The 24,290-nt window shown below is 37.2% G+C and overlaps 1 protein-coding gene across 3 annotated transcripts in view; it reads left to right on the top strand.

The window, feature by feature from the left end:
* The first annotated feature begins 8,051 nt into the window (after nucleotides 1-8,051).
* Nucleotides 8,052-24,290, top strand: part of GUCY1A1 (guanylate cyclase 1 soluble subunit alpha 1) — a 34,920-nt gene continuing 18,681 nt past the window's right edge. For 2 of the 3 annotated variants that reach the window (XM_082760053.1, XM_082760051.1), the window contains exon 1: nucleotides 8,052-8,165. The gene's annotated coding sequence lies outside the window, so the exon portion shown is untranslated. Of the gene's footprint in view, nucleotides 8,166-19,840; nucleotides 19,936-24,290 lie in introns of those variants that run through there. The other variant, XM_082760052.1, reaches the window with a different exon arrangement.

Genomic DNA, 24,290 nt, shown 5'->3' with positions numbered 1-24,290 from the left:
ATGGTGATGCTGCATACGATAGCTATATGGTGGGCTCATTTCCTTAGTAGGAAGATCAGCAATCTTGCCAGCTTCGGCCACCTACTCAGACTTCTAAACCCACCGTAAACATAACAAACTCTTACTTAAGACCTGAAAGAAAGTCTTTTAATCCTCCACACTTTTAATTAAAAAATAAAAATAAAAATAAAAATAAAAGTTAAAATATTTTTTAAATTCAGCTTTGAGGTAAAAGACCTGCAGTTCTATTACAAGAACTGTCACAAGGTGATCCTGTTAGCAACATTTGGGTGTACAAGAGGAAAGTGAACTTCGGTGCACATGCATTTGTAAGACTATTTACGTGCTTTGGATTCTCCTGCTTGCTACCGTGAAGTATATAACTTGAAAATATTACAAATATAATAAAATGTACTTTTCACCCTGCTTCATAAATATTTTAACCTGAAGACCTATTTCAAGAAAACCAAGTTAAACCTCATGATACCAAATCAGGACAAGGGAGGTAATAAGGCTAAGCACAGGCGTATAAGATCTTTACTATTTGAAGAATACTGTTCAGTCTGCTGGTTGAAGGTTTTCTGTTTGTTTGTTTGTTTTTCTTTTACTTCAGTTCTAAGGATGCATTGTGGATTCGGTTGTGCAAAACTGATCTAACGTACAGCTCTAACTTTCAGGATTTTTTCTATATCAAGCCAGTTATCATAAGACTGACAATACCAAAATTCACTTTTGAAGCTTTATCATGTGGAATTACCTTGCTCAGCTATGTATCTGCTTGACTTGATTAGAAGCAAACATCTTTGTTCACTCAGCCCTTCACTATGAGGATTTCAAAAGTGCTTGAGATGTAGTTTAAACCGAGCTATTTGTTTCATCTTTATTTACCTGAGTTTTAATATCAAATTAAATTATGCTTATATAGTACTACTTTACTGCTCTATTTTCTCTTTCTGGGCATTACAGAAATGTTATTACTATGTGAAGAGTATGATTTTTACTAGTTTCTTCACTCTAGCACATCACTGCACTCACCAATACACCATGGCCCATATTTCTCCCACAAAATTTCTTAAAGTTGACCAGCTACTCCTACTGTCCATATCCTTGTCTTTTCTGTTGGAAACCATTGAAACTTCTGAAAAAGACTTTTTGCCTGAAGAAATTTCAGTCTTGAACCTATTCAGATTGTAAAAATTGGTTGTAAAGTCTATCATATCTTTGAAAAACTAGCATGCACCCTTCTCTGTGCTTTAAGCCTTATCTTAGAGCAGTGCCTATACTGCAGATCTCATCTTCACCCTGCATGTTTTGGAGATAATCATACTGCAGAACTGTTTAGTCTCTTCAAATGATGAAATATTCTGCCATCAAAATCCAAGATCAGTCAAGGAAATTAGAAATATTATCTGAGTTTGATGAAAATGACACGTATGAGAGATATATGCTATCTGCATACTGATGTGTGGGTCACATAAAATGTGTGGGTCTTTCAGATCGTGTCTTTTATTTTCTTCTTACTGGAATTTCTCTACATTGCCTTTGTAAGCAGCACTTTGGAAAATGTGCACTTAGGCAGGGCAGGGACATGTTTTTGCTGCTCACCGTCTTGTAGCAAGTGCACTGGTACCTGGTGTAAAGTAGAAGTGGAAATTTTTATGTAACAGCTAATGTGTATTGAATTTGAATTCAGAGGCAAAAGTATGAAATCATTCAAGTGATTCTGCTCTTTTGTTACTATTCACATTACTTTATTCTTCTTACCTGTTCTTTTATCTGTTACCAGGTAGTTCTGGCTTTTCAGATTTTTTTTTTTTTTTTTCTCTTCCTTATTCTGGTTTTAGTCATTATATTAAGTCAATTTCAGATTTCCTTCTTTTGTTGTCTTATTATCATATTTAATTATTCAAAACCGAGAGCATAAGTGTTACTTTGTACTGATTTTACACAAAGAATCTACTCATAGACTTATTCCATGGAAAGGTCTGAAGAACAAAAGGAGTGTCAGGCTCATTATAGGACAATGTGCACTGCAAAAAAATAATTCTTTTGATGAATACAACTGTGAGGTGAAGGGAAAATGACAAATTTTCATGCCTAACATAAAAAGGAAGGTTCTGCAGAGATGTGGGACATGTTAAAAATGATTTTAAGATGTTTTAGAATGAAGGAAAGAATCACATTTGGAAAAAAAAAAAAAAAGTTCATTTTATTTTGTAGAAAATCAAAACTCAGTGTGCTTAATGTGTTAAATTCAGGTGATAATATACTTTCATCCGTAGTCAGTCTTGAAGTAATTAGTATGTGCTTGTCGGAAGAGCAGCCTTGTTCTTACACTTTCAATGCTCAGCCACATTGGGCTTCAGAAAGAATATTGGAATACCTTTTTCCTGGTGCCATTTCATAGGAAGTGCTCTGCTGCTGCGTTAGCGGGAGGCAGTTTCTTCATCAGCTCTCTTAGCCACTCTAAAACTAAACCACTCTGTTTAACTGGGCAGGTGGGAACTTTTCTTGATGAATTAGAAAGATAAATGCAATCAGTTCCTTGCAGTACAATAAGCCTATTAAAACATTTCCAGCATTCAGTATCAAGTGCTGAGAGGTGGATTCTGTTGATGATAAAACCTTTGTTCTGTAAGTAGTCCATTCATTTTAACTCCTTGTGAACCAAGCTAAGAGGATTCAAACTAAAACGAGGAAATTAAGGAGCAATATCAGAAAACAAGGAACACTGCCTTTTTTACGGTGGGTCAGTAGGAGTTTTGCCATGATACATGACTGGAATAAGAAAGAAATCTTTATCTATGCAAACCAGTGTTTGCAAAACTGAGATCAAGCAAATTTTATCCCTTTTTCAATGAAGATTATTCAGTACTGCGTTCCATTTTCTTTTGACACAAAAGGATCTTTGGAATGAAATCTCTGTAACTACTCATGATAGTTTGCTACAAAAGCAAAAGTGGATCCAGATGTTTGCAAAACAATATCCAGAACAGAAGCTTCATGAATTTGCTTGAGAATGTTTTCATGAGTGATTTCAGTTGTAGAAAAATGAGATATTGTGTGTGTAGAAAGTTGGATCTTAGCATATATTTGTAATGTCACAGCAGCCAAACATATAAAAAATGACTGGAACCCATTGTACTTGGCACAATGCAAACAGACTCTCCTTAAAAAAGAGTGAGTAAGTTTTATAACAATGTAATTATGCAACTTTATCTAATTTAGAGGATTAGAGATTGAAATACTGAATGAGAACTACTGGTGTGCACAAGAATAATACTTGATCTGTTTTTCAATGATGCTAAGACAGCAGATAAAGCAAGCACCTCAGATGTGATTGCCAACTTGTGCACAGGATTTTCTTCTTACATCAGTTCAACAGCTGAATTAAATTGATATTCAGAATTCCTGTACCTACAAGAATCAATTCACTAACCTGAAGATAACATGTAAAACAGGCTAAAACTTATTGCAGCAAAAATGCAATTTATGGCATTTGATCTCTGCAGTCCTAACTCCTGGAGCTCTGTGCTCCCTATGGGAGCACTCTGCAGCTCCTTTCCTTCCTGCCTGCCTGCCTAAGTTTTCTTTTAATGCAAATCAAGGCACAACAGAAAAAAAACAAATGCATCTGCAGATCTCATCCAAGAAAAAGTCGGGGTGTCATCGGGGCATGCACCTGGAACTAGGAGCTGAAGAATGATTTTGGATCACACAGCATAGGCATAGCCACTGTTTAGTACAATGCATGACAAAGATTTAATAACAAGTCACTTGGGACAGGAAGGATTCAATAACAATTTAAATTAGAGGAGGATGCAAAAAGTTTGTAAATACCCAAGCTGGAATGTGTATTTTAAGTTGAAATCTTCTTAAGTATGACTTCAGAAGTGAAAGAAACTTATCCTCTGGCCAAGTGTCACAGCTTCCCTGACTAAAGGGAGATATTAATAATTGATTAGTACAAAGCATTACATTCATTTTCTGAATGAAAATAAGAATATTGGATAAGAAAGCAAATCTGTCTGGCAGAGTAACTTCCAATGAAGAAGGCTGGGAATCCTATTTCTCTGTTGCTACTGTTAGAGCCATAGTAGTATTTCTGGGACTCTTTGTGGTAAGTCATCTTAAGAATGTCACAAAATTGTATTTCTACACAGTATATAGGCATATTGTCGGAGGACATGCAGTAAGTCTAGCCAGTCCTTCAGGCAACAGTTTACCAAGAAAACTTGTGACAGCAACAAAAAATCCTTTCTGTCCTGGAAATCATATGTTCCAGGACAGCTTGCTTTAACGTGTACAAAGTCTATGAAAGAATGTGGAACCTATGCTTTTATTTGTTCATTGACACAACACCTTTCTTCACGGAAGACTTGAAGCTTTCTTTGCAACAAACTTCCTTTGGTGAAAAAGTAGACATTACTCCTCATAAATACTCAGATCTGACCGACCAAAGCTGTGTAACAGTAAGAATATGAGACGTAGTCTTTAAAAAGAACAAAAATAAGTGGGAGTATTTCAGGGGAAAAGGGTGAATGAAAAGACATTTTAACATTGGTGCCCTTTTGGAATGCAGTGTACATACAAACAGCAAGACACATGTTCCTGATAAAGGTATTTATGAGCTTAAGGATAAGTAATTTCTAACTGAGATGAATTAACATTGTCCAGAAAGGGATAAATTGAACTACATTTGTATAAATCACTGGACTCTCCTCTGAATTTGATACAATTTCAGTAAAAGGTCTGGTACACCCCTTCAGATCCATCACGGGTTCCCACAGTGTTTTCAACTCCCTATAGCAAGAACTAGAAAGGAATAAAAGAATCCTAACCAGCTGGAAGAGGTGTCCAACACCAATAGTTAATCTGAGCTTGGATGTATTTTAGGTAGTGCAAAACTATAACTCTCCAATTTACAGCACACTTTTTGGGACTTGGATTGATTTTAGAAGGGTCTTAAAAAGATAGTGTATGACACGTATGACACTTTTTCTCTCTCTCTTTTTTTTTTTTTTTTTTTTTTAAGATTCTTATACTCTCATCTGCCTTGAGGAATAATTGTTATTTCTTGATCTGTAAAACAATGTGATTACAAGTGCCATGGATCAAGTGACTGTCACCTTTCTGTGTCATGTGAACCTCCTCTGCACTAGAGTGAAAAGCTATTGTGTTCCTTGTGTGAGTCTCCAATATTTGTCACTGAATGCAATGCTGAAAATGTATCATTAATGGGTGGAGTATAAATTGCAGTTACAAACTAGAAACACTTTGGGGAAAAAAAAAAAAAAAAGTTACAAAGGTAAATGCTATAGTTTAGGAACAATTAAGTTTGCCCATGCCTTGAAAAAATACACAGAGTATAACCATATCACTCTCAAGTTCAGTAATTTAGAAAGTAGAGCTGAACTGAGCCAGGGAGCCCATGAAGAACCTGATCAACCAATTTGGGTTCAAAAGCTGAAAACCAAAGTGTTCTTAGTAGTGTATCCACATTAATAAAATTTTTGGATAAATAATGGACCACTGACTGAAATGGACGTCTGAAATATAATTTGGGCTGCAATAAGCTTTGTATGGGCTGCATTAGGAAGAGCATTGCCATCAGCTGGGGGGAGGTGATGCTTCCTCTCTACTCAGCACTGGTAAAACACATCTGGAGCACTGATCTACTCCAGAGGTGCCTTCCGACCCAAGTCTTTCTGCAGTTCTGTGATCCGCCAGTACCTCCAGTCCCACAGGGCTGCTGCCTGAAGCCATCAAGGCTGAGCCATCAGTTGCTCAGCACCCAGCTCTGGGCTGCAGCTTTCTATATTTTCGCTCAATCAGTGTCAGAAATTGCAGTTGCCATGGGGGAGATGATAAATTTGAGAGGCACTTCTTCGAAGACGTATGATTTTGAGAACTTGATTTAAATACAGCAGATGCCAGTAAATGGCAGTTCAGGAGTGCTAATTATGCTCTGAATTATGATTCCCTTATATTTGATTTTACATACATCTTAGCATCATTACAGCAAATCTTGACATTTTATTGGTTGAAAATAGACCTTTAATTTAAAGAAACTGAAGAAAATGCAGCCATTTTAAAGTATAACATAAACGTTTCTTGATGGATTTTTTTTTTTTTGAGATCTTATGAAATAAATTTATCTAATCTAATTTTGCTTGAGGAACTAACTTTTCAATGGTTAAAGAAAAAAAGAATACTGCCTGTAGATTAATATTTCAATTAATGTAATTTGAAATACCATTTTCTTCTTCCAAATCCTCACTGCAAAGGTTTTACTCCTAAGCCTTCTCTTTGCCTTTTAGTGCAAGTTTGTAAGTCATTACTAGTGCACATATAGTGACTGATGTGGCAGGGATGAGCAGCATCATTTCAAGAGCTCTGGAAGACCTCTGGATGCTGATGATCCAGTTATTCACCCAATGTCCAAATCCACCCTTGTCACCTAGCATTAGTCTGTTACATTGGGCACAACAGGTTCACACTGCAGTGATCATCAGCTCTAAATTTGTGTCGCACATCGTGGAATAGGCATTCTCTGTGCAACAGAAGCTCTTACTCCTTTTTGGTAGAGAATCCTGACAACAGAAGCAATCATATCAGGTGCTTACAGAAAAAGCTGGTTCAGAAAATGGGACTGAACAGGAAGAGTGAGGGTAGTTTCTAGATGCAGGTAAACATTGGCAAGACCACACCTTGCCGTGAGATTAGTCTTTGTTTCTAGAGGCAAGAGACTCTATCAATGCACTATTTATTAATTCAGTAATTTTATCAGGTACAGTATGTCCCAGTCTATTTAGCACTCAATTAAGCTTCACATTGTCCATCAATAACTGCAGATATGGCAACAAAATGGGCTTTGGCAGATTATTTTCAGCTGACTGACTGGTGGTTGGAGGAATTCATCAGTTACTTTAGCTGTCAGGTTTGTCTTCTGTCAACACAGCAGGGAGGGAGGAATGGTGTGAAGCAGACATTTATGAAACCATTTTTAAGTTCTGATAGTCAAGAAGGCAACAAATCAGAAATCACTCACACTCTGGGATTTGATATCTCTCTCATGCAAAGTTGATCTGTTCAAAACCACTTTGTTCAAAACCACTTTCAAAACTCAGAGATATGCTGGTTTTCTTTTGGTTGATTGCAACTCTGTCTTCAGTACTAGCTTGTTAAGTTCCAAGACATTATATCCTTTCTTTTCATATCATGTATTCAACTGCTATATGGTGTATGGTGCTCCTAAAACTCATCCTTGAGCACACAACAGCTGTATTTCTTGGTGAGATCTGTTTGATTCCATGTGTAGGGCAATTAATCCTACTGTGAGGTCTGTCAGTGTTAATTGCCCAAGTCCAGGAAAATAACTATTTCTGACCTAGGGCTTCCAAAAGCAAGCCGGTGTTTTCACAGAGAAAATACTCCATTTATGAAGATTTAAAAATTGTAGAGATGTCTTTCTGTTTCGTTGCTGATATTCAAGAGTTAAGAATGGTCAAAAACGGTCTTAATGACTTGGGTAGCTCTATAGAAAGTATTTTCTGAATTTGAAGTGTATCTCGAGATTAACTTGGCACTCCAGTGTTGTGAAATCGTTTGAATTCTTCTTCTTTCCTGTGCTTATTTTTGTTTGGAAAGGTATTGTTTCCCTTCCGTCATTGCTGAGCTACTGGCTGCAGTATTCAGATAGCTACAGTAAAGACGTGTGTATCACGGAACGCATAAAGATGTAGGGTATCCCCAGCGCCGAGTAAACGAAGGCGGTGGTGGCAAAAGTGCAAAGGGAACAAATACGGTAGCACCCCAGTGCCACGCATAGGGCGCGTTCAGAAACCTTCTGGTCTGGGAAAGGCACCCACAGCCCAGGCGGGACCGGCAGCCGGGAGCCGCTGCCCGGAGCAAGCCGCGCTGCTGCAGCCGGGCTGCTCGGGGCGGCGGGGACCGCGCACCCCCTCCCCGCTCCCCCCGCCGCGCCTCGCCGCGCCGCGGGGCCCGGGGCTCGGGGCCGCCCGTGCGGGCTCTGATTGGGTCTGCGGGGAGGCCCCTCCCGCCCGGCCTCCGCCCGCCCGCCCGGGCGGCCCCGCCGCCGCGCCGCGCCCGCTCCCCAAATACACCTTGGCGGCGCCGGGGAGCGGCAGCGGCCCCGCGGCATGGTGAGTGAGGGAGAGAGGGAGGGAGCGGTGAGTGCCCGCGGGGACCCTGGACAGCGCTGGGACGGGGCGAGCAGCGGGGAGCTGGGGCAGCGGGGGCTGAGCGCCGGGAGCCAGGGGGCGCGGAGAGCCCCCGCTCAGCCCCCGCTCAGCATCCCCGGACCGCGGCGGGGCGGTGCTGGCGGCTTTGGGAGCGGTGCGGGGCCGTGCGGGGCCGTGCGGGGCTGGGGGCTTGCCGAGGGCTGAAGCCGCCAGGGGCACTCGGGCGGCCTTTGTGCGTGGTGAGGCTCTCCAAGAATTTGCCAGCTGATAGTGCCCGTCGAGCTAATTGAAACCATTCAGGCTACTTGCGCTGCCTTACAATTAGGCAAGGTTTCTTATCTCGTTTTCAGAGTAATTCATGTCATTGCACTTCATGCATTAGCCACAAGCCTCATACTTAATCACATGCTTAATGCTCTAACAATAACTTCACTTTTGCATTTATTTCATTTTCTGGCTTTGCACTCCTTATGACTGGCAATTCATTTTTGCAGTCAATTTTCACAGCTTATCTCTTTTTTTTTTCAGATTTTTTTTCTTTCTTTTTTTCTTTTCTTTTTTTTTTTTTTTCTTCTTTCCTTTTCTAAACTGTAGGCTCATAATTCCTTTTCTGCATGGCTAGAGCTAGCTGTTTCTGTGGCTTAAATCCAGGGAACATCATTAGCCTAGGCCTGGTAGAGTTCCTTTATAAAATCATCTCTGTGTATAAACATTTGAGACACTTGAAAAGTTTTTGTTTCTAATGTAAAGGAGCACTTTTATACATCTTATGTAGTCTACCAAGCTTGATCCAATGCTACTCCTAAAATGGCTGTATTTTTAGAGCTGGTCGCTTACTCTGTGTATGTAGTGAGATGGCTTATTTATGCATGAAGGATGAATTAAGAGGAAAAGGAAAAAGTCCTAAGCAAAGATGTAGCACTGGTAAAATGAGTACTGCAGTGCAATGAAGTCATTTGTAATGCTGTATTGAGCCCATCCAGTTTCACTGGGCTGCAGTTTACAATATGCTGCACATGAGATGGTCTAAAAAGAAATGGTAAGACTTTTGATAGTTGAGATACTAGTAGGGGAAAATAAATTTTTATTCATTTATATTTTTCCATGGTGAAGTCTCTAGTCAGACTCTAGTAACAGAAAAAATGTGGTGGAGCATTTTCTCATAAAAGTGAATTGTAACAAAACAAGTGCAAATGTTCAACTATCTTTGTTAGTAGAATAAAGTGTTTTACTTATTTGGATGTGGCCTAATTGTATAGCTTTTCCTAAAGCAAAAATCCCTGTAGAGCCACTCCCTTTTCTTGTAGTTATGCTAAGATGATTTGTTTCCAAATTACAGAAAGTAGGAGCAAGGAAGCATGCACTTTAAATCACATAAAATAGGTCTACTGCTTTTCTAGCGTTAAGAACAAAAGGTGATGACAGTCCATGCTAGAGAGAGATTCCAGTAACAGACTATTTTATGTAATTAATCAGAGAACAGAGGTGATTGAGGCAACCAGAGAATGTGTGCAAATGTGTTAGAAACGCATGCGATGTTCTCTTCATTGTAGGGAGGTTTCTTGCTTGGATTGCCTTGCTCTGGAGCCGTACATTCATAGCTCTTATGACTTTTCTCTTTAGTTTGCCAACAGCAAGACCCTTAAATGAACTAGATGATTTTAAGGAAGCATGAGGAATACTGTAACAGTGACTTTACACTCCACATTCTCAGAAGAGAAAAGTAATTGCTGATATCATGCTGACCCAAAGCATCCAGGAAAAGTAAGGAAGGAGAAAGGAAGTCACATCTTGAGATCTCTTGTTTTTGTTTGTTTTGTGGAATTATGTAGCCTACAGCTACTGTGAGTCATGACAGTGCAAGATCATGAGGCAAACATTGCAGGAGAAACAAAGGAATGTAGTTCTACAGTGGTTTTTTTATCCTTTTTTTTTTTTTTTTTATTTAATCAATAAAATGGCTCACCATCTTTCTTTCTCCCACTGGTTCAGTTGCTGTCTGACTATTCACACAGATTATTCAATTGAGGTTTTGATGAAAAAAAAAAACTTTAAAAATGAGAAGTCAAGGTTAGTATTTGTATTGTGTCCACAGAAATGAGTACTTGTATATTTATCTTATTCTGATTGATGTTTATTTAAAAGTGTCTTTAATCGTTATATGGCAGTCTGTTTCAAAACAGATCCCATAGTGAAATCAAAACATAAATAAGAGTTTATAATAAAATATACTACTCAAAATATCAGTAACAGTCAAAACCTGGCTATGCCATGTAATAAAATGTAAAGTATCACAACCATTATGAAGATGAATGCTGTGTTTGAAATAATGATGAGAAGCAAAGCAAGCAATCCAAGAACTCAAGGTAGATTTTGTATCAAATACAGCTATTTTCCTTTCAACTGAAATGAGTTGTTACACCAAGAGATGTTGTAAATTATATCTTGTTTTAAAAAACAATATCAAACTCCTCTGTAATCCAAGGAAACAGATACAAAATTCTAAGTTTTAAGAAAGGAAACATGTAGTGGAAGGTATTTAGTCATATTTTCTTTCTACTCTGTAGACAAGCATCAAGCTTGCATTTTTTATAAAAGCATATTTATTGAAGAAAACTTCTGTGTAGGTTTTTAAAGAGTGTTTTAAAATAGCTATTGGAAATGACAGGATATGTTTTAAGGATTTATTTAATGATACCTAGAAATCATTATATTGCACCTTGCCTGTTGTATTAGCAAATGGAAATTAAACCATTCAGAACTTTCATTAGAGTTTCTTTGCTGGAGTTCTTTGTGCATTCTGTACTATTTCATTTTTTAAGATCTTTATTGTTTATGTGTTTATTGCAATTCATTGCATTTACTTAGAGGTCATGGTCTTCCATGACCAGTGGTACCAGTGGTAGAGAATCAAGTCTATCATTGGATAGGGGCGATATTTTAAAATCAGTATTCAAGTATAAGCCTTTGTTCAAGAAAGCAACACTGTTCAGGACAGGGTAGTAGTATATATTCAGTTTTAAAATTCCAACAGTACTTATGTGCATGCATCAATGAGCTAAGGCTAGGACTTCCAGTTAGGGCTTAAACCACTGATTTTTTCTTATTTTTTAATAAAAACAAGAAAACTTGCTAAGGACATCAGGGTTTTTTAATTATTATTGGGGTTTTGCGTATTGATTACTATAAACAAAATGAAAAGACCATGTTAATTTCCCCAATGAAGCCTTTTACTTGTAACACAAGTATAGATTACTACTCATTTGGTAACGTGTTGTTCTTCTAGTTTTTAGGTTGTCTTACTCAGGCGATGCCACTCTTAGATCAGTGCTAGTGTTTCCTGGTTATTTTAACTCATCATTTATGCCTTATGTCTCATACTGTATCCTTTATTTTTGTAGATGTGGAGTTTAGATGTATCTGATGTCTACTATCTTAGCTTAGTTTAATGTAGTTTGTTAAGGAGGGCAAGTTCCACTGCTGTCAGTTGTTATGCTGCTTCATGACATTAAATCAGAGCACAGATATACTGTAGGGATTAATTTTACTTCACTATAGAGATTTCATCAAGTCCTGTTCATTGTGAAGTAAATTTGAGGTTTAGGGCTTCCACAGACAGACCTTTGACCTTTAGAATAATCTCACCCTACCAGAGAACAGTGTTTTGTGACATTCACTTGCATTTATTTTTCATTCATATTTCTTACGATATGATAGTTTTGTTAGGTGGAATTAGTGCCTCTGCTAAGATTACAGCTTTCACATCTAACTGCAGAGTAGTCTAACATTCTTATTTTATTGAAATGTCCCCTTCCATAGTTCAGAGTCTGTTAGGCACCTTCCCTGCTTCTTGAACCTGGCAGTATTACCATTATTTTTGATTTCATTATTCTTGATTTCACTGCTCAAACTAAATTAGTTCAGTTGTGTTACTTAGAGCTAAGCTGTGAATTGATTTTCTTCTTGCATATTCATTATAGAAGTAGCTCTTTTAAGAGAAGGGTGCCCTGTTGGTCATATTCAGACAAGCCAGCACCAGTAGGGTAATTTCCCACAGCCAACACACAGAGCCTAGATAATAAGCAAGTAGTGACCTTACCTATTATTTCTGAGGGGGCACTTCTTTCATGGGACCCCCTATGACTGTATCTTGCACTTGTGTGTTTCTTTCTGAACGTGTAGCAAATGCTACAAATGCTGTCCCTGCTTGAGTGCCAAAGATACTCCTTTCTCTGCCATAAGACAAGGAGAAAAATGCCTGAAGAATTGCACCCCAGCATGGGCCTATGGTGCACAGAGCTCTCTGAAACTCTCTTTAGGGACTGTTTGCCTATGACTTGCACTTTACGCATGGCTATGCCCATTGATTGTTTCAGCTAAGTCCATATAGAAAATAGGTCAGCCATGCAGTGGCTCAGGAAGAGAGCTTTAATTGTGTGGCTTGTAATCTAGAAAGCTGGGTGTGTGCATCATCATGGAAGAGGCTGGAGGCAGTTCCAAAGATTTTATCAAGCATTGTGGAATCTAGCCCTTAGACAGCTATTAGTATTACAGTTACAGGGAATATCCCATGCAAGTCATCTAACTGTTTCAGCGTGAGTAAAATTTTCTTGCTATAAGGCAATGTGCTCAAATCATTTATTTTTTTTCACAAATGGAAATTGAAACAAACATACGTTAATGAAGTAAATCTCTTCCTTAGCCCCATTCTAAGGTATTCAGAATGAAAATAAAACATTCTTTTCGGAAACTGTCTTTTGTGGGAATCCTCCCGGTAGTCTTAGTGCAGCATAATCCTAGAACGTCACAGATTCCAGAGGATGCGATAAAACATGGTTTCTGCAATGACACACACAGGGGTTGCTGCTAAACTCTCCACTTTTAATCAACAACAGCATGGTTGTTTTTGAGATCCCAAGAACGTTTTTTTCTATATTAAATGGGAATATGTTGTACAGTGGCAACTGCCTTTCTAATCCTCACCAAAGTAAACGTGTTTAATTTCATTTTAACCTCGCATTTCACTTGGCACTTGATACAGATGGAAACTGACAAAAGCTGCTCAGGGAGAGCTGATTTCCCTCTTTGGCAAATGCAGAAACCCTTCACACACGAAAGAGCATTAGTAAAAGGCAATTGCAGAACACCTCAGCAAGATTTCCAGTTTGTTGCTTAGAAAAATTGGGTTTTTGCATTTCCTTGTAATTACTTGTATGATTTGAAGATGGAAGACAATACACCCAGTTGCTTTCTTGTTGGTAGGGAGGAGTGTCTGCTTATACTAATAGCTGTGTGGCTTTGTAGTCTTGACTGCAGGCATTCTGGAGCCTAAAATACTTATTACAGTTGCTGTTTTAAATAGCACTTCTAAAAATGGCGAAATTTCCATGTCTTTGGAGAAAGCATGCATCAATCTAACTTTTAATTCCCCCCCCTTTTTTTTTTTTCTTTTTGCCTAAATTGTCTTCATAGTTACCCATTTGCACTAGTAAGCTGAGAGTACGAAATCATTGGCCTCTTGTGGAGGAAAAAATATTCAGTGAATTGAAAATGTGTTCAGATTTTGGTGCAAATAACCATTAATCCACAAAGCATGTTTAAAGGTAGGATTTTAGACTTTCACATGGGAAGAATGGTATGAAGGGAAGGATAGTCTTGGAGCTTAAGAAACTTAACAAGGCTTTTGGTGAATATGGTACCAATTTTTCTCCTCGAAATGTCCAGGAAATCAAGACAGGAATAATTGCAATTAATTGTAGACTGAATTAAATGCTTATTTTGATGCAGTTGAAGTTAAAGCTTCCCAAATGTGTTGCATGATATTAATAAAAACCAGCCAAGAGGAAATGCCTTTCTTATAAGCAATTGCAGGGCCTTCCGAAATGAGAAAATGAAGTTAACCCTGGTGTGTGTTAGGCACAAAGTTATATGATGAGGATACCTTCCTCGTTCTGCTTTTATATATAGCACCTGCATACTTTTATGAATCTATCTGCAAAAACTATTTGAATTTCACTTGTAGGAATGTGCAAGTGTTTCTTTCCCATATTAATTCTAAAATCTGTATGCAAATAGAAGTAAGGTCAAATCTTACAAATGATTTTTGCAAATCACTCAGATCTAATGAACTTATATCACAAAAAACTTGTGCAACTCTGTTCAAGAGATCTGGATTTAGTTCTTAATTATCTGGATTTATTTCTTAGTTATTAAAAGAGGCATAGTAACATTTCCTTTCATACCCATTTTTCTGTCTTAGCTATTCAGAGGGCAAGTCCTTCAAGTGAAATAGTATCTTTTACTATATATCTGTGTATGGTCCTGATCTTAATTTGGGCCTTCTGGGAAGTTAAAATAAACAAATAATACACCTAGCAACAGCGATAGAGAAAAAACAGCTACTCCAGCAGAACGCAAGATGACAATGGCATAATTTCTCAGTTGAGAAACCTGTCCAAAGATAAACTCATCAGACAGAAGGTTAAATAACAGTATTTCAGTGTAAACAAAGGCTCCATAAGAATTTTCATATGTTGACCAAGCATCAGTGTCACTAACTGAATGGTATTCTACTTGATAGCTAAAATGTAATTCATTAGTTCCTTTCCCAGACAGAAAAAAAAAAAAAAAAAAAAAAAGGTTTGGTTGTGTGGTGGAAATGAAATACTATAGAGTAGAGCATCTTTCAGTCATGGGTTAGGCATGGCTTTCAAAATGTTTTAATAGGCTCATGAGGCAGAGACTACGTACATAGTTTGACACTGAAAATCTACAGCTGATCTGAAAATTAGCATCAGCTTAGATCAGCTCTGCATTTACTCTGCATGTCATGTGCTCCAGATCTGCGAGAGATGCAGCATGATAGTCAAGTATATGTGGAAAAAGTCATTGACCATATCAATGGTAAATTTTGGAACCAATTAACAGATTAGTCAGAGTTCAAAATATGCAAGTATACCACGCTTGAGATAATGGTGGGCATCATGACAGAAAAAATATTATTCTCATAGAAGAGTTGAGTCTGGCACTAGGAATCAAGAGTAAAAACCGTGTTTTATCTATTGACTAATATAGTATGTGAAATATGATTTAATAATATCTTCCTTCCAGTTTCTCTTTGGAAATAATTTCCAGTCCTAAACAATAATAAGTTTTAAGCAAAAATATATTTAAAGAGGAATTAAAAGATAGAACTATATTTTCAAGTAGGATTTGAATTGGTGAAGAGGGAGGAGTACTGAAGGAATATGGGACTATGATCTACATATAGCAAAAGCTAGAAAAGAACATCCGTCTTTGCCCATGCTGTGGGCATGTTTTGGTTAGCAAAAATTGGAATAGGGAAAAAATGAGAGAAACTGAAATGAGAACAGTACTGCCAGAAAAGCACCAAAAGGGCTTGATATATTTTAAAAAAATTCATTTATGTTTTATTGCAGTTGCTGCAATGTACTGTATTGTAAATGGCCGGTCTATCTAACAATGGAATAAATATGCAAGAATTTTTATGCTCACTGGTTTGTCTCCCTGCTGTCACTCTAAAACCATGGAAAACACTGATAATGTTTAGTCAAATATTAATATATTAATTCAGATATTTATTCCTAACTTAGATTTGGTAATCCAGCTTTTAGCAAAGAAGCTACATTACTTAGCAATGTGCTTCTTTTGTCAGTTTGAAATATAATGGGCAGTACAGTATTTAGATGCTAGTTATAAACAGAGCTGAAAGCTCAGAGCAAAGGTTTACAACATAAATATGCTGCAAGAAATTCATTCCTTTATTGTCACCGGATACTTGGAAAGTTAGTGCTTTTGTCTCATTGGAAACTACCTGGTACAAATATTTAAAACATGTATTTCGAATTTTCAGTATCACCTAAGTTGTAAAGAGAAATATCAAAAGCTTCTGACTTCATGCAAAGGAAGACTATATATACAATGGAGAAAACTTTCTTTCCTCCCCATTTTCTAACTGCTGAGAACACAAACTCTGCAAGATTCACAGTCTTTCCAGGTGCTCCAAAATACCAAGATAGTTAATCTTGGCAGGAAATTTTCATGAATTCTTCATGAAAGGTATACGACCTCTCTTCATCCTTAATTTTAGGTCTCTGGTTATGTCCTCTAGAAATCCATGCCTATCATTCCCTCCCTTTTCCCCAACTATACACATGATCTCTCTCTTCGTTGCGAAATGTCATATCTCTAGAAAAATAGGGAACTTCCTGTGTAGCATCATCTTTCTGTACACATAAACAAACACCTAGGTGGAAATTATTACTTGTTACGGGGTTTTGGTTATGAAGAACTCGATTAACAATAAATTTAACCTTCCAGTCAAAGGAGCATTTATTTTCAAATAAATTTTGAATTATTATTATATTGAAGTACTAATCTGAGTACATATGGACTTGCTAGGGCCAGAATTTGATTTTGGTTTATTTTTATGGTTTTACCCCACAGTTCACTGCCACCTCTCCCTGTCCTTACGCATCTGAAACAACTGAATTGTTTTCTGTGCTGTCTTAGAGCTAGTATTCAGAGTACCAGTATGCAACATTGCAAGTTGGAGACATCCTATTATCTGGCCCCTTTATAACCCTCATAATAGTTTATTTTAAAATTGTTTTTGCCTCGAACTTCAGCTTACACCTGACCTTGTATAAAAACATAGTCTGTGACAGCTTGCTGAACCACTTAAGCAGATCTTTAAATAGAGACATGCTTATTATTCCAATCTCCACTGTGGTAAGATTTTTGAAATTAATGTGGTTCCTTAATATAATGAAAAAGCAGGTGTTTGGGGGGTGGCATGCCTATTTTAAAGGTTTAAAAAATAGTAAATACTGAGTGGGTGTTCTTTAACATTTCAGTGAGAAATAGTACTCGAAAGACTTTTGATGTGGGACTTCAAGTGTTTCTTACAATATCTGTGTAGTTTATCTATCATTGCAGAAGCTGAAGTGCTGAGACAAAGGTGTTTAACAATTTCATTTGATATAAGTATTAGTTCACAGTTAAATAAATCTGAGATGACCCTGTTACCTCAGTAAAGGCAATACAGTCCAGATTCTCTATAGTCCTTGCCTATTACTTCAGGGTTCAGATTTAAGCCTTCAAGAATGACTGGCACGTTGTATCTGTTGGTCAGTTGTCATTTCCACATACCTATGTGGTGCTACTTCTCTTTACCTGACGCTCTCATTTGGAGCATTAACCTCTAAAGCAAGACTGTGTTTGTTCCTTCTTTGTTTTGCCTGAGGACTGAAACCCAAAGACTCCCAGCACCAAAGCGTAAATTACCATACTTTGAACTATGAACTGTCCTACCTTCTGTGGTGCCAAAGTGCAAGCCATACCTTCCTTCCAATTACTGGTAATTGCTAACAGTAGCACAGTCTCATGCTGCCTCACTAGGTTGGAGGTCTCAGCCTTTAAGGAAGCCAGGTAAGTAGTATTTCCATCTTGGTATCTCAGATGCGTATGCAGCACTAAATGGTGTTTCAGAAGGCCTGATGGAGAAAAGAAAGATTCCTCACAGACATATAAAAGAAAAGTGAAATACCTCTACAAAATAAAATGTAAAACTATGAAATCTTAAATCAGCTAAAATGTGTATCTTGCCTTTAACTTACAAATCAATGCAATTTAAAACAAAATGCTAGAAAATAACGTATGAAATGTCAGGTCTAGAAAATTCTTCTTTCTGTTATAACACCAGGTTACCACATTAAGCAGTGCAAGAAAACAAGGTATGTCACTCCCTGCCTACCATTAGATGCTAGTGAGACAAAACACTGAAACTAGAACTTCAATCTTGGAAGCCAGATCGGGGTGATAAACTTGTATCCTTCTGTATATAATCTGCAACTGAGAATAATACACAACCAATAAAGTTGGTTGAAACACAAGCTGTAGTAACTACATCAACAAAAAATCTTCTAAAATCTAAAATATTGCTGAAAAAGTTCATTGCTATTATCATGTCAACATTTTCTATTGGCTTTACTGAAGACTACAGACAAATGATTTGCGTAAGTACCCAGTGTACTTCAGTGAAGTGCACTTGTACTGCAGAAAAAGCTATATATCAGTAAGAGAACCATCTATGCCTTTGCAAATTGGCATAGGCTCTGTTGCCTATGTTTTCCTTCTTTTTTACAGATTTTTAATCATCATGTCTTCCTATAGGCTCCCTTCTCTACTACCTCGTGTTTTTTTTGTTTTTTTTTTTTTTTTCCCTCCTTGTTCCTTTTTCTATGTTTATATCCCTTCTCTCCTTTTTCTCCTTCACATAATAAAGAACGGCAGATATTGTAAAATAATGTTATGATAAATGAAAAAGACTATGCTATCTGAGAAATGGAGCAGAGCTTTGATCTTTCAGACTTCAGTAAGTATACACTGAAGTTAATATTGCAGATAATGCAGTTAAACAGGTTGTGAGATCAGGAACCATGGTCAGTTGTAGGTCCTCTTCATAGAATAACCCTAGGAAACTTACGCTGTGGTTCCTACTGTGCACAATGTTATGCATCACAGAAGCTGTTTTGTTTGGATAACAAACATATTGTTTGGTAAGAGTGTTAGGTGTTTGGTGTTAGGTCAGAGGTTGGACTCGATGATCTTGAGGTCTCTTCCAACCTAGAAATTCTGTGAAGAGTTCTTCATATGATTCTTGCCTTTGAAAAATCTATGTCCTCTGGTGAAATCATCTCCCTTGATTTATGGAAAAATTATCTGCATTTTCCAAATGGGAGAAAGACCTAAGAACCTTGCCCAGAAGGTCGTAGGAGTTTGTGGGAAAAGTAGCAGGAGAATCCTTATGGTTAAAATACGTTTAATTTATTTCCAAAATTAAATGTTGAATTTGTGTATGAATTTAAAAGCCAGTGATTGGTACATCATGACCAGAGATTCTCCACTGTATTCTTTGTTAACCCTTTCTTGGATTTCCATTCTTCCAAATCTCTTAATCTGTTTTGTTTCTCTTGGCAGCACCCTTTTCTCTATATTTCTCCAGGCCCAGTTCAGGGAAACATACTTGCTCAGGACAGAGCTTTGCCACAGAAATCAGACAGTTTCAATCGAACTTAAAAGCATTTTAAGCCAAGCATATTTTTTCTTTGCTATTTCAGAAATTCTGGAAGATAGATACTATTTGTATTTCTGTGGGATTAAATACCCAAATGTGATATTGCCACAAGAATTTGCATTTCAATGGCTAATGTACTTGAGTTGGTATATTGTGTGGTTTGGAACATGCTAAATGTTTCTAAATGCATCTGTTATAACTGGGAGAGCAACACTGACTGAGGTTTCTCCCATTTGACAGCACTTTAGATATAAGGACAGAACTTTTCTCTGTTCTTTAGGGCTACTGAACATTTGGAAATTAACATACCACGTGTGGAAGCCCAGTATTTCACAAAACATCTAACTTTCACTTTGTTTTATTATTTTAATGAAAAAAAAAGCTGTTTTATATAAATTCACGTTTATCACATATATATATCACATATATATTTATATATATCTATATCATGTATTTATATATTCACATATCTATCTTTCCCTGCTTTAAATGTGTGTCTGCTGCATTTTCCAAAGGAGTATTAGAAACCAACTAAGAAAGCAACTCAACAGTGAAATTGGTGTTGTAATGTATTCCTAGAGGATTCAGTTGCACAAGATGTGCTGATATCCTTTGGAATTGTACTTTACAAAGGTAAGATTCACTGCCTTTGTGCACTCAAATATTTTCTAAAAATAGCACATTGTCTGAAAAGTGACAGACCAATCAGTGAAATAAAAAATGAAGGTACTCATCTACAGTGTGCACGGCCAAATCAGCTATTTAAAATATTTTAATCGCATTTTGTAGCAGAAAACATCTGTAACCGTTTAATTGAAAAGGAAGGTGCCTTCTGGTCCAGCCCTGCAGATACCAAGAAGGAGAACAATTAGGGAAGTAGCTGATTTTTCCTCTTCTTCAGAGCTGCTTTCTTTGCCTTGGGCTCTAGCTAAAGCAGTGTCAGTAGTTGCGTGATAGCTGTGAAAAAACATCTTCAACTATCTGTTCTGGTTGAATACAGTTCTTGAATCAAAGAGCTATATTTTATTTTATTTTGTTTTCCTATCTGAAGAAATTACAAGGCCATGACTTTGCTGTTGCAGGACAAACCATCTTCACTAATTAGAAGTTTCCGCTATTAGCTTCCCATGCATAGCATTTAACTTTTCCAGAATTTTAAATGAGATCAGTTCTGTGTTTACTATTACATCCACACATCTACATGCAAATCAGTATTTTTGTGACAATAGTGGCAGATCTGGTAGGGTCTAATGCTATTCCTACTATATACAGAAACTTGTTATTGACCTCAGTGCAAGTTGGCATGAGTGCTTAACTATGAATAAGTATGAAAGGCATTTGTCAGTGACTTTCAGCGTGAAAATGGTCTTGTAGATGTTGTAAGCACAAGTTGCAGGTGACAAATATTAAGTTTAAAAACTCTGTGGTTGAAATCTACTGATGAAGCACTTTGCTTTCCACAGATCTAATTTTCAAACAATTTTCCAAGATCCAAAATCTCTAAAATTTAATTTAAAACTGAGAACACATAGGGAATGTTTGCACTGTCATAAGACACAATAGTCAGTGTTTTATATTCCTCTAGAACATTCCAGTATCTTTGGGAAAAGAGTAACAATAATGGTGTTAGATATGCCAGTTGTGTAAACAGTTACGCATCTTCAACTTCAATTGGATGAATACAAACATGTAAAGTCTTGGCAATATAAGTGTCTCTGAAGAAGCAGTAGAATTATTTTGTCATCTCTGGAGATGCTTTACAGTTGATACAGACCATGGTCCTCAAAGGAGAAGTAACTTCATGCATTAGAAATTTTGCACTTTTAATAAGTTTGTTTCATTTATTACAGAAGATGTAGCAATCCTGGATAAATCATGAATACTAGCTAAAGATTTCAGTGAAAAATACTCTGAAATTTATTAGATTTCATTTTTATTGCAGATGATTAAAATTGTTTCTTTTTATTTATTTTCTTTGCTCCTAAAAAGTGTTTACAGTCTATGAGCTAAACAAAAACAGCATTTGGAGACACTCAAAGTTATAGGTCTACTAAAATGAGTAAACCTATATGTACTGGTAAGTTTGAGAGATTCATCTCTAAGTATGTGTTTTGAAAGAATTTGTAGCCACAACAATTGCCAACTTCTTCACATTCTAGAGGCACGGTGTTCACCTTTTGTAAATTCTAATTTACATTCTACTGACTATGGGCAAGACTTTGATCTTTGCATTTAATTTAACTCCTCCTAATTGCCATGAACCCTGTATGTCTGCAGGACAAGCTTTAATTCCTGAAGTGACAGAAAGAATTCTGAAGACACAAATTTTATTTATTTGCTTTCTTAAGACACTCATTAAAAAATTGTACTTTCATGGAATGCAAATGAAGATTAAAGGGAAATGCCATGTTTAAAATATACTCCTTTAGAAGTGTGAGAACAGTTTTTGGAAATTTGGATAATTTTAGGTATTGCTTGTCCTCACTGCAGCACCTCTGTTTCATTTGCTTCTCTCTTTGCATAGTTCTGGTGTCATCAATTATGTCAGACCAATATCAGGAGTACTCAAAAAAATAATCTGTTGTGGATACACATAACAGGTTACACTGCTTGTGAGTTATCTCCAGCTCTGCCTCAGAACTAAGGTGTGACTAACATGTGCCATCAAAGTTAGGAGTACCCACAAAGTAAGGTAGCTGGGGTTTCCATGGGTAGTATCTCCACTTAGTATCTCTAAGTCACTTAGCTGGTGGTACTAGCCATGCCTCAGACCAGCAATGAGGTTGAGAGGACATGCTATAACCAGAAACTGCTGTTTCTGCCTGAGAGCATGATGGGGGAGCTGAGAATCAGGTGCACAGAGACTGCCTGCTGGGCTTGCTGTGGAGTGTTTTCACGGATAGGCTTTGACTAACAGGAAGAGAATATTTTTCCCACGCTATCTTCTCAGCATGCCTCCCTGTAATTTGGTCCTAGCATAGGAAAAATATTTATGAATGAATGCGCATGTGATACTTAAAATGACAAATATACATTTTATAAGCAACATTTGGGAATTAGTCCTTCCTTTAGTCACATGCCAAAACATGGAGGCAGTAATTAGGGTCCCCCTGTGCCTTTAATTGAAACCAGAGATGTAGCTGCAACATAACTTTCACATCTGGAGTCTGGGCCTCTCCCAGGACTATATTTGGATCCAGGGATTTGCTGCAGACCACTGGAGGGAAATGAGTCAGTCTCAAAATCAGTATCAGAAATCCAGTGATACTTTAAAACTAGGGGTTTTGCCTGTCTCCAGGAATACTGGTTTCTATGCTATGGTACAGAGCTTGATGTTCTTCTACAAATGTTAATATTTTAAAGTAGAATAAATGTATGTCTCATGATGACCTTAACATGAGATGCATTAAAAGTTTTGAGGTTTACTTTTGTATTTCCTGAGACTTATTTTCTGCTGATTAAAGTGGGGACAAAGAAAGGGAAAATTCAACATTCTTACTTCATTTAGTTTTGCAACGGATCACACTCTGTAAGACGTAGCACAAAGAAAACACTTGATTGCATTTTTCTGTTTCTTAAAACATTCCATGAAGAAAAAAGGTAGAAAGATGAATAAATTCCACACGACACGGGAAGAAAGTCTTCCTTGTAAACAAGGTCTAGGTTTTTTAGTTTGTCCTAAGCAGTTATACAGGACAGAGACTATGATAAGTTACCACACTGAATTTGGATTTAGCAAAATATTTGGGTTGTTAAACCAACAGTTGATTAGTATAACTTGTCTAATCTTATCATAACTGCATTACTACTTTGTGCATAGCTTAGTAATCACTGGAATTCCACTAGATAGTCTGGTATATGCAGTGATATCTCCTTCCTATCAAAATCAAGCATTCTATGATTTATAGAAGAGTTGTGAGTTTATGTCTCTTAAAAATAGCCCCAAAGAGAGCTAAATCTGGCAGTCCGGCTACTGGAACTAGGCTTGCATAGTGCACAAAGGCAATTTTTTCACTTTGGAGTGAAAAATAACACTTCTCCAAAGAGTTCTGTGGTACAGACAAATCAGAAGTGGGATGACTTGTCAGAAAGAAGACTGAATGTTTGGGGGAATAAGAAGAAAAGTTAATGACTGACAAAGCATCTTTCTTGCTACAGATAGAACAGAATTTGAGATCACTGGTATCCAAGAAATTACTAGATTCAGCAAAGTATTGTAAAGTCCAGTTTCAAATACCATGTCTCATCTCACCTGATCTACACAGAGGAAAACAATCTTGTCATCAGTTATTGCCTTTGTTCAAGTAGCCAAACTGCGCCTAGGACAAGCCTAGAATTTTGCTGAATACAAAGGTACTACTTCGTAGTCCAAGTGAAGCCTGGTCAATAGTAGCTAAACAAGGGTGTTACTGATTCAGGACTGAATAATCACCTACATTTGGAGTTTCCTAGAGTTTTGCACTTCACCTAATACGCACACGTGATACTTTTTTATTATTATTATTCTTGCATAACGTCACAGTTGTCCTCAGGTAGGTTAGCAAATGTGAGCAAAACCCTGTTAAAGGACCAAGTTACTGGAAAGAAGTAAATGAGGCATCCTCAAATTTCAGTGGAAGGGTTTGTCTCTTACTGGGGAGATACAGGAAAACATCTCATTTCTCTTTATGAGGACAAACCTCTTCCAAGATGTCCTCTACCTAAGTCACCAACTGGCAATTTTCTATTTGTTATGACTTACTACTGCTCAGAAAGTTGAAAACAGATTTGCCTGTCTCCTCTGGTTCCTTGCATATTATGCTCTCTAAAGCACCAATACTGAAACAAATTAATGATTTGAAGGTGTGTGCTCTCTGAATGTGTTCAAGTTTAGTGAAGCAGCCAGAGTAAGCTAGCTTATTTACTTGTACAGGATTTAACAAGATTAATAAATGCTTACTTTGACTTTTAAAAATATTAACTTATATTTTGATGCACGCTTGATCAAT

This window comes from Aythya marila (genome assembly GCF_965140915.1).
Source record: "Aythya marila genome assembly, chromosome: 4".
NCBI classification, from domain to species: domain Eukaryota; kingdom Metazoa; phylum Chordata; class Aves; order Anseriformes; family Anatidae; genus Aythya; species Aythya marila.
Note: the sequence above shows the minus strand (reverse complement) of the source record. Positions and strands in the feature narration are given on the sequence as shown.